The sequence below is a fragment of the Phalacrocorax aristotelis genome, chromosome 5, assembly GCF_949628215.1.
Source record: "Phalacrocorax aristotelis chromosome 5, bGulAri2.1, whole genome shotgun sequence".
Taxonomy (NCBI): domain Eukaryota; kingdom Metazoa; phylum Chordata; class Aves; order Suliformes; family Phalacrocoracidae; genus Phalacrocorax; species Phalacrocorax aristotelis.
Window position 1 is genome coordinate 53,349,980 of NC_134280.1, and position 15,253 is coordinate 53,365,232.

General features: G+C 46.1%; 1 long non-coding RNA gene across 1 annotated transcript; it reads left to right on the forward strand.

Annotated features, from left to right (window-relative positions):
• Positions 1 to 8,234: 8,234 nt before the first annotated feature.
• On the forward strand, positions 8,235 to 14,291 carry LOC142057807 (uncharacterized). The gene is made up of 2 exons (XR_012660753.1): positions 8,235 to 11,118; positions 12,153 to 14,291. It is a non-coding gene; the product is annotated as an uncharacterized LOC142057807 (long non-coding RNA).
• Positions 14,292 to 15,253: the final 962 nt, after the last annotated feature.

Here is a 15,253-nt window from a genome sequence, read left to right on the forward strand (position 1 = left end):
GGTTGGATAACACTGAACAAAGAAGCCTCTGGTGATTGGCAATGGTGAGAAAAGTACGTTGTGACACATAGCCAGAAGGACAAACCACAGCAATGATCAAGCCCTTTAGGATCAAGACTCTCAGCGAATGGTAGAGGTACACAAAAATAAAATGCATGCAGAATAAGATTGCACAACTAATTTCAAAGCGGGCAAATACAACTTTAGGGTGTGAGACACAGATCCATCTCCATCTCCATGTCAAAGGGGAAGGGGGGGGAGCAATAATATATAATGCAATTGGCAGGAAAATGCATGAGGTGTTCAGAAGCCCTTTGACAAGTCTGGTCACAGCCCTTGTTTCAGCAATAAATGTCAGTTTGTTTTTTGCATCAGCAAGTTCAATTTCTGTTCATTTTTCTAAATGAAAGTGTTTTGAAAAATATTTTTTAAATATCCCAAGGGATTTTTTTCTGTATTATTTAACAACAAATAATGCAAGTAACAGTGCAAAGAGTTTTTAAATAGCCAAAACTGCAGTAAAGTTAACTCACAAATACTTCTGATATATCACCGTTTTGTCCAGATGTCAGGCAAAAAAAAACCTAACTCCAAAGTTTGAAGAATGTGGCTTGCCAGGCAATGCTGCTCAGTTATAAAGTGAAGAAAGGTGCAAAACTGGTAGCTAGATGTGAAGCCAAACAAAAATGTATTAGAAATGAGGCATATTTTTTAATTAATATGAGCTTCAAAATCAAGTAAGATGGTGAATCTCCAGCTTCTGATGTGTTCAAATTCCTGTATCTTGCTATGTCCGGAGCTGGATGTTTTTCTGGAAGATGAAGCAAAGCTACTGGGCTCGGTACTGGGCTAATTGGCTGCAACTGAATGGCTTTGAAATATAGGAAGTCATACCAGATGTTCTCATGGTTCCTTCTGGCCTTAAACCCTGTGAATCTATGAATGAGTTTCTGAATCTGTGAAATCCCAAGTCCTAACAATACAAACATATGAGTAGAGTTATATTTCTGGCCTCCAGATCAGAAGAAAGATATTGAATGTGCATTGTTGCGATAAATCAAAGAAGCAGCTAAATCAGAACTGTAATAAAAGTTGACTGCAGATCTTTGTGCAGAAATTGGTCATATGTCATGTGAGGACAAGGTTCACAGAAGTGATTTCTCAACATCTGAAATGACTGCGTTTTTGGAGCAGCCCCTTTCAAGCACTGTGGTGGAGATCCTCCTCTGGACTTGGTCCTCAAGGCCACACAGGAGCTCATCTGACAAGTGACGATCAATGAGGCACTGAACACTGTTGACCACAGTGTAATTGAGATGGGCATCCCTGCCATGAAAACCAGCAATGAGACATTCAAGTCGAGAGAAAGGGGTTTTGTTTTGTTGGGCTTCCTTAAGGGGAAGCCTGTCAAAACTGAGGAAATTGAAATCCATAGTCAGCAAGAAAGCTACTCAGCCATGGTCTAAGCACGGTCGCACCAAACATGCATCCACCCACTCCCCTCCTCTAAAAAAAGGAAGAAGAGCAGCAACAACAAAAAAAGCCCAAAGGAATTATGATACTTTTGTATCGTTTAATAGCACTTTTAAGTAATCTGGTTTGTTTTGGGAGGAAGTCCTCCATATTCCCCAGAGTAGGATTCAGGCCACATAAGTTTGAGTCTCACCACTGAAATGCCTTCTTGCCAGCCTCTGAGCATCTCAGTGTCCTGTCCTCACCATCTCTCTCAGCTATGTCTCTGGCTGGAGAAGGCATGGGAGTGCGCAGGAGCCACCTAGCACCCAGTGTGCCTCATCAGCACAACATGGGGTGATTCCTAAGATGCGTGGTTGGCCACTGCGATGCACACCCCACTTCTCCATGCATGAGGGTGTTGGAGCCTTGCACAATGGGCATGTTTAGATGGCTGCTTTAAAGCAAACCTTCAAGAAATGGACACCTTGTGTGAATGAAATGGTCAGAAAAAAAGCAAGTGCTGCCCAAATTCTCCCCTATTATATAATACCAAGCTACATGTGTCGTGCAAAGTACTGTATGTCATTTGCAGAGGGCCTGCTGATACTCTAACGTCACCACCAATGTCACGCAACACTGGGTGAAGCAATGAGCATGGCAATATCACCAAGCAATACATAATGCCAATGACAGTGGAACTAATGTAGAGGCGATTCTCCTTACATTATTCAACACTTCCAATTGCTCTCTGTTTTAAGTGGCTATATGATGTCATAATATATAAATACTGTAATGAAGGGTTTATTTATAGCCATCCTCAGCATTACCAGTGAAAGTATTAATGCATTTTTCCCACGCTATGTTCATTGACCGCAGCAGAGCAACCCATTTTCAAGGGACTGTGTCAAAAGAGTGTTTAAGCCATGCCTCAGTTGCAGGAACAGGTGAATGGTTAATGTAGCAGGCAAAGTAATCAGCTTTAAATATTGGAATAAAGAAAAGGCAAAAAAGTGAAGATTAAGAGAGGACACGCCTTAAATGGAAAAGAGAGGCTTATAGTGTCTCTAAAGTTGGCACCTACTTTCCAGCCTGGGGACAAAAAGGACTCCCTGGAACAGTAGGAGCTTGCATCCAGCTCTTATTTAAGACATGAACGTTGAGGGGGGTAGTGATCAGACCTTGAGGCTGTGTCAAAGACAGGAACAAAAGCGGCTTCAGGTCTCAGAAATCTGGAGTGATACCATTCGCGCTGCCAGAGGAGCTCTTGATTTTTAATGGCGTTGACCCTAAGTGAGCTGGCGTTCCTGTATAATCCTCTACATCCTTCAGCTTTCCAAACCACTCTGGAGCCACCAGTAGCTTCCAGATGTTTCTCCCTCCTCTCTGAGAATGGTACAGAGAGGAGAATAGCAGGTCTTGAATGGCTGAAGATGCAAGGTTTCAGAAGGACTACATGGCATTTGCAGGGACACTGCAACACTCCTGTTCCTGTGCTCCATCTGCAAAGAGAGTTCCCTTTCACTCCGAACACAGTGAAACTTGGGAAGAGCAGAAAGAAAAAGCCCTCCCTTTTCCCTTGTGGGAGAAAAGTGTGATTTCATCATTGCAAAGTGTGTGTTTCTTGAGGTGTGTAGGAGAAACCACAATTACCTGGGCAGACAAAATGGTGGAGATGGGGCTTCTGGCTCTCTGGTCCACCTTCCTGCTGTGCTGCACCAGGTCCCGCCCCACTCCTGAGCTCCTCATGTTTCCGCAGCTTTATGCTTGCCCAGGAAGGGCTGCTTTTCAGAAATTCACCTGCTACCTGCATTTCCCCTATTTGGGAATGAGCTTTCCTTGCCTTTGAATCTACTAACGAATGCAGCTCATCATTCTTTGCAGGGTGTATCATGTCTTTCCATTAACAGCTTTTTGAGTGGTGAAGCCATGGCAACACTTGTGGGGCAAGTTTCAAAATTTGTCCACCCAGTTTAGGTCTTTCCCATTCATCTTTCTTACAATTTGCTGCTCTGAGAGCATGAAAATCTTGTGTATCGCCATGGGCTTTTATTGCAAAGCAGAGCACGAAATGGGTCTCTGGCTTTTCATGCAAGTGTGACAGCAGGAGGGGATGTACCTTCCACCACCACATTGGCATGCTGCCGGCAAGTGCAAGAAACTGCCTTTTTTCCCTGTTTCACAACAGAGCTGCACTGTAAACAGCGTTCATCACACAGGGAGTTCCACTTAGAACTGGGTGAATGCTAGAAAAGTACTATTTACAAGTTCTCCCTCAAATAAAAACCATGAGTTCATTTTGGCACTGACAGTGATTCTCCTAGTGATTGCTTCTGGCAAGCTATCAGGCAGGTACAACAACACTTGCTGAAATATTCAGAGGATGGGGACACATTGCGGATACTTGTGTAAATATGACAAACGTGTGTGCAAATCTGTGTTCATGCAGGTTGGTGCAGCAAGGGATTTGCATAACTGGTTTGAGAGCTGCTTGTGGGTTCAGGACTCCTCGAATCAAAGAAGAGAACCTCTGCCACATGACAGAAGTAAACAGGGACACACGCATGAACTTACCGAGAAGAGCGCAAATCAAAAAAAAGGGCAAATAACAAATAGTTGAACTGTAGTCAGGCTGCATAGTTTACAAGCAATCTGAAGACTGAGAAATGGCAAGAGAAACCATTCACATAATAACAGCGTGTCAAACACATCTGTAAAGTTCCTGCAGCATTTGCAAACAGAGACCTAAGTTCAACAGGATTTACTCGGAGCAGTTCATATGATTAAAATCAGGCAAGAGTGTAAGTATCTTACTGGAACAGGGCCAGAAGACAGGACTACAGTTGCATGGTTAATTGAGTTTGGCGAGTAGTTGTCCAGCTATATTTCCTGCGGGACTGATGCATGGAGTGGATCAATTGGTACTGGAAGAATTAAGGATGGGAATTTCAGGAAAAGGAAGAGCAATGGGAGAGCTGACCGGGCTGGCTTACCGAGGTGGGCAAATGGGCTGACATTCAATAGGTGGCACCTACGAGGCAGGTGTCGCCTCACAGCCCTGCAGCTTCCAAACACTTGCCTGACACAGTTGGAGACTTAACCATATCCTGGCTGTAACCGATGCATCCACATGCGAAAGCAATTGTGATGGCTGGAAGGCCTTGGGTTCTGTTTTGTTTGCGTTGTTCATTTCCTACAAATGCAATTACCAAGGGATAAATTGAATTAGGTTGTAACATTATTTTGAAGATCTTTTCTGGTTTGCTTTACTTAAATTTTCTGAGAGGCCAGTGTTTACAGTTAAAAATACAATTTGGCAGAAGTACAATCAAGAGTGAGCAACACATACCACAAACAAAACCATTAAGATAATTTAGAAAAATTTTGTAAAAGACAATCAAGTGTTATGGGACCAATTTCCCACTTGGTCATCGTGATCTTATGTCAACATTAACACCATTGACTTCAGCTGAGCCCTACAGGCACAAAGCTTGTGTGATGGGGTGGAAAACTGGCCCAGTTTAGGATTATGTATAATGTATTATTTAAAAGACAAAGAAGTTAATCCCAGGAGTGTGTAAGTACCCTGAAGTCTCTGAATGCAGTCCTTTTCCCACTGCAATCAAAGGCAGAGCACCCATGTACTGGGAGGGGCTGGAATCAGGTGTCCCCTACCTGCCATTGGGAAGGCATGGCCACCAGCAATGCACTTTTTTGGGCAGGATGCATAGTTTAGGGCAGGATGGATGCTCTGAAGAATGGAGAGATTACTAGAGAGAAAGGTGTGTCTTCATCCCTATGCACATCCTCCCCCAGCCACCAACACCATCTTATTTCTCATTACTTCATGTTTCTCTGTTTTGAAAACAATATTTAAATTATTCCTGGCAGACTAGTAAAAGATCCTCAAATCAGTCAAAAAATATGTATATTTTTTTTTTTTGTCTGTAGGTGTATGGATAGAGATATGTATATCAAAAAACGACAGGATGTGTTTTTTACCTGGTTGATCATTGGGTTGTTTGTTTTTATTTTAGGTCTTTTAGAAGAACAATTATATTAGACATGTTGAGTTGGCCACAAGGATGAGTAAAACAGTCTGGGAGAGGAAAAGGTTTGTGAATATTTCAGAGTAATTACTAACAGTTAGTCCCAGAACCAGGAGGAAAAAAAAAAAAGAGGAACAAAAAAAAAAAGCAAAGAAAAAGAGAGAACAGCTTTTGCCTGTTACTGATTTCCTTTTTTGTTACAGGGGCCATTGTTTGACAGGAAAAGAGAGCTGTCAGAAGACATTTGCATAGTGCAAATAGGGTCACAAATCAGAGGGACTGCATAGATCATTTAGCAGTGAGCCGGCAGCCATCCGTGTGCAACTGCGAGAACAAGATTGTTTTCTGGAATATGGGGAAAAGCTGATAGTTTTTCCACATGCAGTTGAGGGCTTGAGAAAATTTCAGGGAGAAAAGCTTCCTGCTTGTGGTGGGGTCTGCCAGGCTCTCGTGAAGGCGTTGCTGTTTGTTTATTTTCCTAGCTGCGTGCTTAAGATGCATTCTTTGAAAATGTAGCTGATGGGTCTGTTTGTATAGACTGTACTGCTGGTGAGTTAGACCAGGGGTTTGTGTTCATTTGGGAAAAGAGAAAGAATCCTGGCCATCAGAAATGTTTACTATATCAGGAAATGAATTCACTACTTGAGGGTTCCAGTGGATATAAAACAAAAATTAAAACAAGAGCCTTGTATAAACCTACTTTGTATTGTCTCCTCCATAAACAGCCCCATACGTGACAAAGCTCGGAGCGAGTGAGAGAGGTAGTTTTATTGGGGCATGTGGAGGGGAGTTAATTGCTGTCGTGTTTTGATTTTTTTTGCACATGTTGGTGAGTTTGAAGTGAAATCTGTTCTTTTTTCTTCCTCCCGTTCCAGGGTGAGCTGAGCCTTTGCTGAGAAATAACACTAGGCAAAATGACTTCAAGCTGTCACCATTACACAACCTAAACTTTATTTCTTCATTAATGCATTACAGAGCAAAAAAACAATGAGAGCATTCCTCTGGAATGTGTGTTTACTGAGCACAAAATGATATGTTTACTGAAATAGCAGTTGCTGCCGGGTTACCCAGTGGGAGAGAGCTTTCTCTTTCCACACCGGTCCGAGACCCAAGTGCCATTCTGCTCCACAGACTTTAGTGCTGGTGATTTCCCCCTGCTGCCCCGGTCCCCATGCGGGGAGAGGCCAAGAGGGTCCCACAGGAAAAAACAGCAGCAGTGCCAGTCAAAGCCTAGGCTCAGCATCATCCAGCAGCACCTTTCTGGTGGTTCTGGGAAGCCCTAGAGGAAAGGAGAAAAAGGAGGGAGATTTTGAGGCATCCCTTCCTGGAAAAAGCATAAGTCAGAGGAGAAGAGGCTAAGCCCAGTATTTCAGGGCAGGCAGCAGTGCTCCTCTTGGCGCAGGAGTAGGAGAGATGCTTAGGGCAGAGGACACATTGGCAAAGGGTCTCTCCCCAAAGAGTGGGCAGAGGTGATGGCCAGGGACTGGCAGAGCAGCTCCTGGGTACAGCAGTGCTGGGGGAATGTGCCATGGGAGGAAGGGTGGGAGGGCAGGCAATGTCCTTTGTAGTCACAGTAATGAAGACATCATTCCCGATGGCCAGGATGTGATGGGCACGTTGCAAATGCCCCAGACAAAAACAGGCAGAGGAGGGAAGAAAGGGAGTCAGATAGGCAAAGGTAAATAAAACCAGTGATGGAGCTTTCTCTTTTATCCCAAGAGTCAAAGCAAACCATGCGTGTGTCAGTACATGTCTACACACAGGTGCACACACCCTGCTATGCACCCAGTCTCATAAATTCAAAGGTGTTGGGTTTTTTTTCTCTTTATTCCACTGAGATTCAGGCAGCAAAAACAATAATTAAGGAGCTTTTGCTTATTACAACTGCCAAGCAGACATCAGGTTGGCTGCAGCGCTGTTTGGTGTGGATATGGCTCTCCAGTGATTCATAACCAGCCCAATCGGAACAGGGTTCATTGGTGCCCCAACCAACAAAAACACAACTGCAATGTTTTCTCTTCATTCCCTTCTCCTTTAAAGAGAAATACACACACACACATGGTGAAAAAATAAAACCAGAGAGTGCTTTCTAACCTGGTACAGCATATTACACTAATTAAGGGATGCTGTTACTCATGCATCATTCACGACCCTGCCAAAACTGGGAACAAACAGTCCCTACAATCTGGATAGGACTGTCTGATCTGAACTTTGCAGAGTTTTCTGATCTGAAAAAGCCCAAATAGAAAACATCCTTCCTCACTGCTAACTCCCTGCGGTTGGCAGTGTACTGGGCAGTGCTCTCACCCTGATCCACTTCTCTATGATCACAGATTGATACTTTTGTCCAGCAGTGACCTCAGGACAGGTGAAGGGACCCACACAAGGTCATGTGCCGTCATCTTTCCACTGGGTTGCAGCAAAGACCTCAGAGGTTCTGCATTGGGCCAGCACCTGCCATAGTGGGAAAGTCCCTGGAGACCCAGAGGAGGCTGCACCTGAGCACCACCTTTGCTCTGGAGATAAAAGCATCTCCTTGCTGAGGCACCCTTCACCCTGGTGTTGCAGTGCTATGGACTTTTTGGTGTCCCATTTGGCACCGCAGGGACAGGGGGGCACTGCTGCCAGGAGAGCCAGAGGTGTTATCTCCCCAAACCCTTCTTGCTGAAGTGTGGAGGAGAGCTGGGGAAGTCCTTTGTGGTGTGTCCAACCATGACTGAGAGGGGCCAGGAAAGTGTGCTATTTGTGTACATGCCATGTATGTTACTCAGCACCGTGCTGAGAAGGATTGACAGAAGCTGCAGAAAGGCTGAGTAAAATTTTCCAAAATACCTAAGTGATATAGAAGTCTCCCATCCTATTTTTAAAACGTGACTGAAGCATGCAACGCCCAGAGCCTTAAAAGTACCTTTGCAGATAGCTTCTGTGGAGCTGGGTACCTGAAAGAGTTGAGCACCTCCATCCCACTGCCCTGGTGACCCATCCTCCCTGATGGTCTGGGGCCCCTCCATGCTCAGTCACATAGGTTCAGCCCCCAGTGCCCAACAGGTTGCCTCTTTTGTAAGTGCTGCAGGGACTTGCAGCAGACTACTGTCGAGTGCCTGTCACCCAGTGGAGATCTCTCTTTCCTTACACCAGTCCCACCAGAGCTGCTTCATACTTGGGTTTTGCTCCCAGCCATACTGCCCCTGTTTTTCCCTCCTTCTCTTCTTTGCTGATCCAGAAGCCACTGCCAGGTGGTAACTACTTTCCAGCCCAGCCAGCTTGCACCTGGGACATCCCTGAACATCCCAGCCACTGTGCACAGTTACGTTGCTCTCAGCAGACCTTGTAACTCCAGGATGGGTGGTAAGGTGACTTTAATGGTGTCTTTTCTCGCTGGCCAGCAGGGTCTGTGAGCCCCAGCCTGGCTGGCTTGGCCCAAAATATCTCAGGCTGCTTCCACAGCAATGAAATGTCACCTATTTATTGCTAATGACAAAGGCAGGTGGCTGGGGCAGGCAAAAGGAGAATGGCAGGGCTCAGAGAGATGGGAGAAGTTAAAAAGGTCAAAAAGCAGTTATTTTAGCTGCTGGCTTTGTGCAGTTTTGGGAGAAGAGTACTGTTTGCATTACATGTAGCAAGCGCAGGTCTCAGCTGCAACAGCACACTCTTCCCACTCCGTATTTTTGCAAATCTTTCTGCCTATTTGTAGCACCTCCTGCTGTATTGCTCACACCAGCCCTTGCTCAAGAAAGATACTGGAGCCATACGTCGGAGCCGTATGTCTCATCGGCACAGCAAGACTCAAGCAGAAGCTATTGCCAGAGGCAGAAATACTCCCATGGATGCAGCCAGTAGAATAGGTGGAAATTTTCCAAATTTCTTTTTGCAGAGGGAACACTTTTCCCCATGAAAAATGTGAAGGGAATGAAGGGAAGGTTTGATAATGACTTTTACAATATGTCCTTTCCCATTTCTAACTTCTTCAAATTGTCTTTTCTATCTTACGATGCCCTTGTGGAGCCCTGACTCTCTGGCTGATGTCAAGGCAGGAATAGTGAGGAAAGAAATATTGTCACCCAAGCTGTGGTGCTGAAAGCTCTTTCTTGTCAACGCTCTGATACAAATAACTGTATAGATACCAGGACGTGCTCCTAAAGTTTCTGCTTTTGCGCAAGAGCCCTTCTGGCCTCTCAGCTGCTATGGCAGGGCATCCTATGTCCCATGTCTCTCCCAAGCAAATCCTTCCCCTGTAGACCAGAAAATGGCATTGAAGGTGCTGGTTTGCAACAGCGCTGTGGTTGGTGAGGATGGAGTGAGAGACCAGTAGCAAAAGATAAGGGTTTGTGAAGCACCAGCAAGAGGCAGGCTGGGCGCTCAGAGGAAACACAGGCACCGTGAAGCACTTGGACTGAAGCAACCCCATGCTGCATGCACTTTTGCAGGGGGGAAGCCTAGACCACCCAGTGTTGCAGTGGGATCCCTAACATGGTAGGGGGAGAAAACCTTTAATAGTGGGATGTCAGCGTATTACAGCGAGCAGCCAAGGAGCTCATAGTGACGCAATTACTTACACCAAGGACAGGTCCAGGAGTATGAACTCCTGCATGCCCTCCAAACACCATCCCTACAGTACAAACTCCCTAACTTCTAAATGCCAGGATGTCTATTTTGCTTTGTTTTGAAGTTCTGAGATGCTGGTAGAGCCAGTGGTGATTTGTGAGCTTGTGTCTCTGCAACCAGTCACCTGCTGAACCCTGGGGACACTGTGCATCCTTCGGGTACCAACAGTTGCATCCCTTCTGGCATGATGCAGTGCTGGCTCCCGTGCCAGGGAGCTGCAGCCACAGGGAAGCCACGACCGCTCAGATGAGCACCTTTGATAAATGTCCACCCTCCCACTTTCCTGCTGTATGGACCAGATAGCTGCAAGCCAAGGCCATTACTCAGTGTATCATCAGGTGTGTAACTGTGTCCTGTGCACTCCAAATTGGCAGGGAGATGACTATTTGAAGGAAGCTGAAGCCAAAAGGGCTGTGGCATCTGGCCAAATCTGCTGTCGATTTTAAAGCCGATTCCGCTGTTCCTCCTGTGGAGCAAAACAACCATATTTTTCATTTTGCAAAGGACAAAGCTCAACAGAGCTTTAATTTTTTTCTTTTTTTTTGGCTTTTTTTTTTTGGTTGTGTTTGCTAGGAATTTATTGAATGCTGTTACATTATTCTTCTTGCTGTCAGGAAACAGGCTGATTCCCCTCCCAAGTAGCAAAGTTTGGCTACTGAGCAACTAGGCTGCATGGGGCTTTTTGGCCACTGGTGAGGCTACTGTCTTAGGCGGTGGCCTATGAATGTCCTCCAAACACTTGGCATCAAAAAGCTTTGCCATCAGCCTCGGGAAGGTCCCCTATCAATGGGCGGTGAGTGGGTAGCACAGCTCTTGGGCCTGAAGAAAGCAAAACCCCACTGCCGTAAAAGATGTAACACAACATCTGGTTTGCTTTATATTCTAAGTGCTGCATTTCGTCCCAGGAGAGTGGCCCCAAGCCATTTGGTGTGGTCCAGGTCTGTTGGGGAAGGTGCCCCACTCCCCAGCATCCACAGCTGGTCCTGCATGCTGAGGAATGCACAGTCCCATGGTAAGACATTTGTAAACCTGAATCCTCCTTCCCTGTTCCTTCAGTGGAAAGTACGGGAGGAAAAAGCCTGCAGTATTTTTTTGTTAAGGGGCTGAGCAGCAGGAATGGGTCAGGAGAAGACAGTAGCATGAACAGAATAGAATTGGCACTTTTCTTATGCCCCCCTCCTCCCAGTTATCCATTGTAATTATGCACCTGACCCGTCCACCTCCATATACACAAAAAATCTGTTGTTTGACGATCTGCCAACCATCCTCTTTCTGTGCTGGAGCAGGTCTCGTTCAGGGGAAATTTCCCCAGCCGTGGAGAAACTGGAGCGAGAAGCAGTTTCCATGGGTTCATTCCATTATTCATCGTTATCTTCCCCTCAGGCCACCCCAAACAATTTCCTTCCCCTCCATGTACACCCTTCAAATGGTTTTAGAATAAGACACTGAAAAATAAAGTTAAAGAAACCCAAAAACCAAAAGCATTGAAAACACTCAAATATACTGCTCGGCTCTTTCCTCCCTGCACCATTGTCTTAGGAGGGCTGGCGCGGGACCAGACTTCTTTCTTATTACCAATCTTAACTACTCCACTGGGCATCGAAAAATAAAGCCCTATAAAAGTCACTAATTAAATAAGTTCTCCCATCTGACCTAATACAAGCGACATGGGAGGTTGCATGATTTTTATTTTTTTTAGGGTGTGGATTTTTTTCCCCCCTCTCTTTTGTAGAGCCCACGTTTCTGACAGGGATTAGTTGTTTTTCTGGTAAGGGAGAGGGATTTCAAGGTCATGGAATGAATAAATGATGATAATGCGCGGCCGTGGGGGAAAGCGAGCACAGTGAGCGCGCAGCAAGCAAGCACGGCATCAGCCAAGGTGCTTGCTGCCTCCTCAGTCCCCTCTGAGGGGGACAGGGCTTGGGTCGTCCCTCCCCGTGGTAGCTGTGTGGGTGCTTAGCCTCCCCACTATTGTTTGCCAGGGCAGCCGCTTCTTTTTTGTAATTATCATTATTATTTTTATTATTTTCTTCTCTCACAACTCAGGAGCATGTGGTTATCTCGTCTGCGTGTCCCCTGCCCCGAGGCTCTGCGGGGCTCTCTGGCGCCGGGCCTTGCGGGGTGCACGCCTGCCCCAAAGCAAGTGAGATGGAAAATTAGCGGCTGGATTTCCTGTTATTCTTGGGAATTTTGGATGGATTTGTGCATCTAGATATTCACCACACTCAGCCGCAGTGCTTGAGCACTGTGCAGCCACTCACTGTCTTCTCCCCTGCTCCTTGGACATGATCCGACAAGTGAGATGAGCCGGGCAGTTTCAACCCCCTGCCCCACTGCTGGGGCTGTGCAGGGCAATGCTTTTTTCTCCTGACTCATTCACTAATAAGCTTGCTTCTTGTGAGAGCGTCCCAAGGTTTTCTAACAACAGGAAGCAGTGCGCTGCCTGCCCCGGGGTCCAGCCGCATGTGGGAAGAGGTGTGGCTGCCTCCAATTTCGAGGAACACCAGTGTTATGAGCAGCCCTGTTCTCAGCATGCTTTCTCCTTGGTCTCCTCCTCACTGGCTCCAGCTCGATTCCCCTTTTTTTCACTTCCTACCCTAATAACCAAGGGATTGCAACTGGGATTGGCCCCTTCAGAGACAGGTGTGTCGGGAGAGGGTTGTAGCTCCTGAAAGGTAGCAGGTAGGGGTAGGGATGCTGAGCCCAGGGAAATGTGCATGTCTGTTGTGGCTGCCCTGTTTTGGCTTGCTAGAGGTCCCGAAGTCAGTCCTGCAGTGAAGCAGATGCCAAAGGGTTTGAGCACACACCACCAGCAGATTTCCCAAATCTCTTTCCTTTTTTTGACACAGAACCTCTGGCAGTGAAGGGTCTTGCCCTTTAATGCAGAGATGGATGGGACCTGTCAAGCTAGACAAGCTTTTCAGTTGCTGCTCCTGCCTCTCTTCACGCCTGGAGAACCAGGCAGTGCAGACCCCCGGGGACGCCTCCCGGCGGCCCTGATTTAGCTTATTCTAGGCCATGCTGAGAATTATTAGCTGCAGGAGTCTGCCTCTCTCCCCTCCTCGCAGAGACGAGTTTTCTTATTTTAGCTTGGTGCTTTGCTTTCCCCCTACACAGGCTATTTGTTCTATAGCTTTTACACTACAGCTAGGATAAATAAACAGCAGCTGAGAGGGGGTCACCATTATCAGGGAGGGCAAGGATGGGTGTAGGGGGCTGGGAGAGGGTGGTGGAAGCCTTGCCCAGAGCTGGGCACTTTCTTAATGCAACCTCCTGGAGTACAGTCCCTGGAGCCAGCGCCACGGGGAAGCTGTGCAGCATTTGCCTGGCTTTATTCCTGTGGCTGTCATGGTTGAGGACAGCTGTCAGTTTCAAGCGCAAGGTGCTTCCAGGCAGTGCAACCTCTCTGCAAACCTGCACCATAGCAAAGCAAACCGGAGCAGCTGTGTGGAGCCATCAGTCTCATTGCTTAACCCATGGAAAGACTTCACATGATGTTTCTGTGACCAGTTGCTTCAAATCTTCCAGCAAATGCCCTCTGGCTATTAATGTTACACGAATATTCCTGCATACTCATTTATTAATGAGAGGCCCGTGGAAATGACAAACCCTAAACAAACGCAGGATACTGTTTGTGGAACAATTAAATTTGCTTTGCACCAGCTTGTGGCCTAGAAATAACATCCCTGAACTGGGCTCATGTCAATCTAGTCATGAGAGAAATATGTTGTGTGACTTGGCTTAAACGACAGGGCTCTCCACTGGCTTTCCAAGCAGTGGTGAGCACTTTTGGTTAGTGACCAGGACTCAGCAAGTTTCAATGCAGTCAATGCTTCACGCAAGTTGCATTATTTTTCTGTGCGCCATCTATAATCTCGAAAGGCTTCATGCCTCATGGGTCTTGTGCTGAATACGTGGCGGAAAGTATCAGATATGCCTGCACAGTCCTCTTAGGAGCTGATTTCCAGAAATGAAGACCAAATAAGCTGCAGACCAAGAGACAGGATGAGAAGGGCATGAGCACAGCCTTGATGGAGCAAGCTCATCTCCAAGCTTCATCAGACACCCTGACCAAGGCATTAGCAGGACCTAACTGGCTTCTTACCCTGCAACTCAAGGAGGAAACCCTTTAAATATCTATGTTCTTTGTATATTAAAAATATGAGACATATGCACTGTCACTGATTTATTGTCTGAGCAAATTTATTTAGGAGAGAGTCCAGGTCTTGAGTGAAGAGAGAAGCTGTCCTCCAGCAATAGAAATGATCGCTGAATATTTAATATGATGTTGAGCATCATAGTGCACCTCAAATGGGAAGATCTGGGGACTTGGCCCTCTCTCGGGTGACTTTGGACCGTTCAGGTCTTTTGTGGCCATCCTATGTTGCAAACATCCTTTGCGATGCCTACGTTCCTGCAGGCTACCGAGTGGGGATGACTATCATTTTTCCACAAGTAAAGGCTGACAGCAATTACAGGTGTTTGGGTGCTGCTCTGAGAATAGCAGGAGATGAGTCACATGCTTCTCTGACCAAGAAGGGCCATGGATAAAAGATCATAATTTAGTTTTCGGCAGGTGCTTTCATTAGGAGGCATTGCCTGTCTCCTGCAACCTCTTGTACTTTACAGTCAATGCAGTTCAAGCTAAAAGCATTTTTAGTGGGGAACCTGGCACTGGACAGGGTGGTCAGAATTAGCGTGCTGCAGGGCAGGAGAGGGCTGTGGGGCTTGGGGTAAGTAGATAAACTATTTGTTATTGAGCAGCAAGAAAATGTTAATTGCCACAAAGCTTTTTCTGCAGGAAAACATCATTGGCTCATGATGGATGGCCAGGTTTAAGGCGGCAGGCAAACAAAATGGATCATAAACAGATTCTACCTTAGCCTCTAACAACAAACCTCCAGAAACAGCTTTTGGTTGGTTGGTGCTTAGGGACTCTAAAAGACAAAATAACTGAGATCTCCCCTACAGAAGGCACACGTATGGATCACAGAATAATACAGTCATATTTAAAGACATTCATATAGACTACAGAATATAGGGGGATTGCCTGGTATTCACGCATAGCTTAAATACATCAGTTCAGCTGTATATTTGCATCAGAATAGATCTATAACTGAAGGCTTGGTAAAAGGGGCTTATCTTCC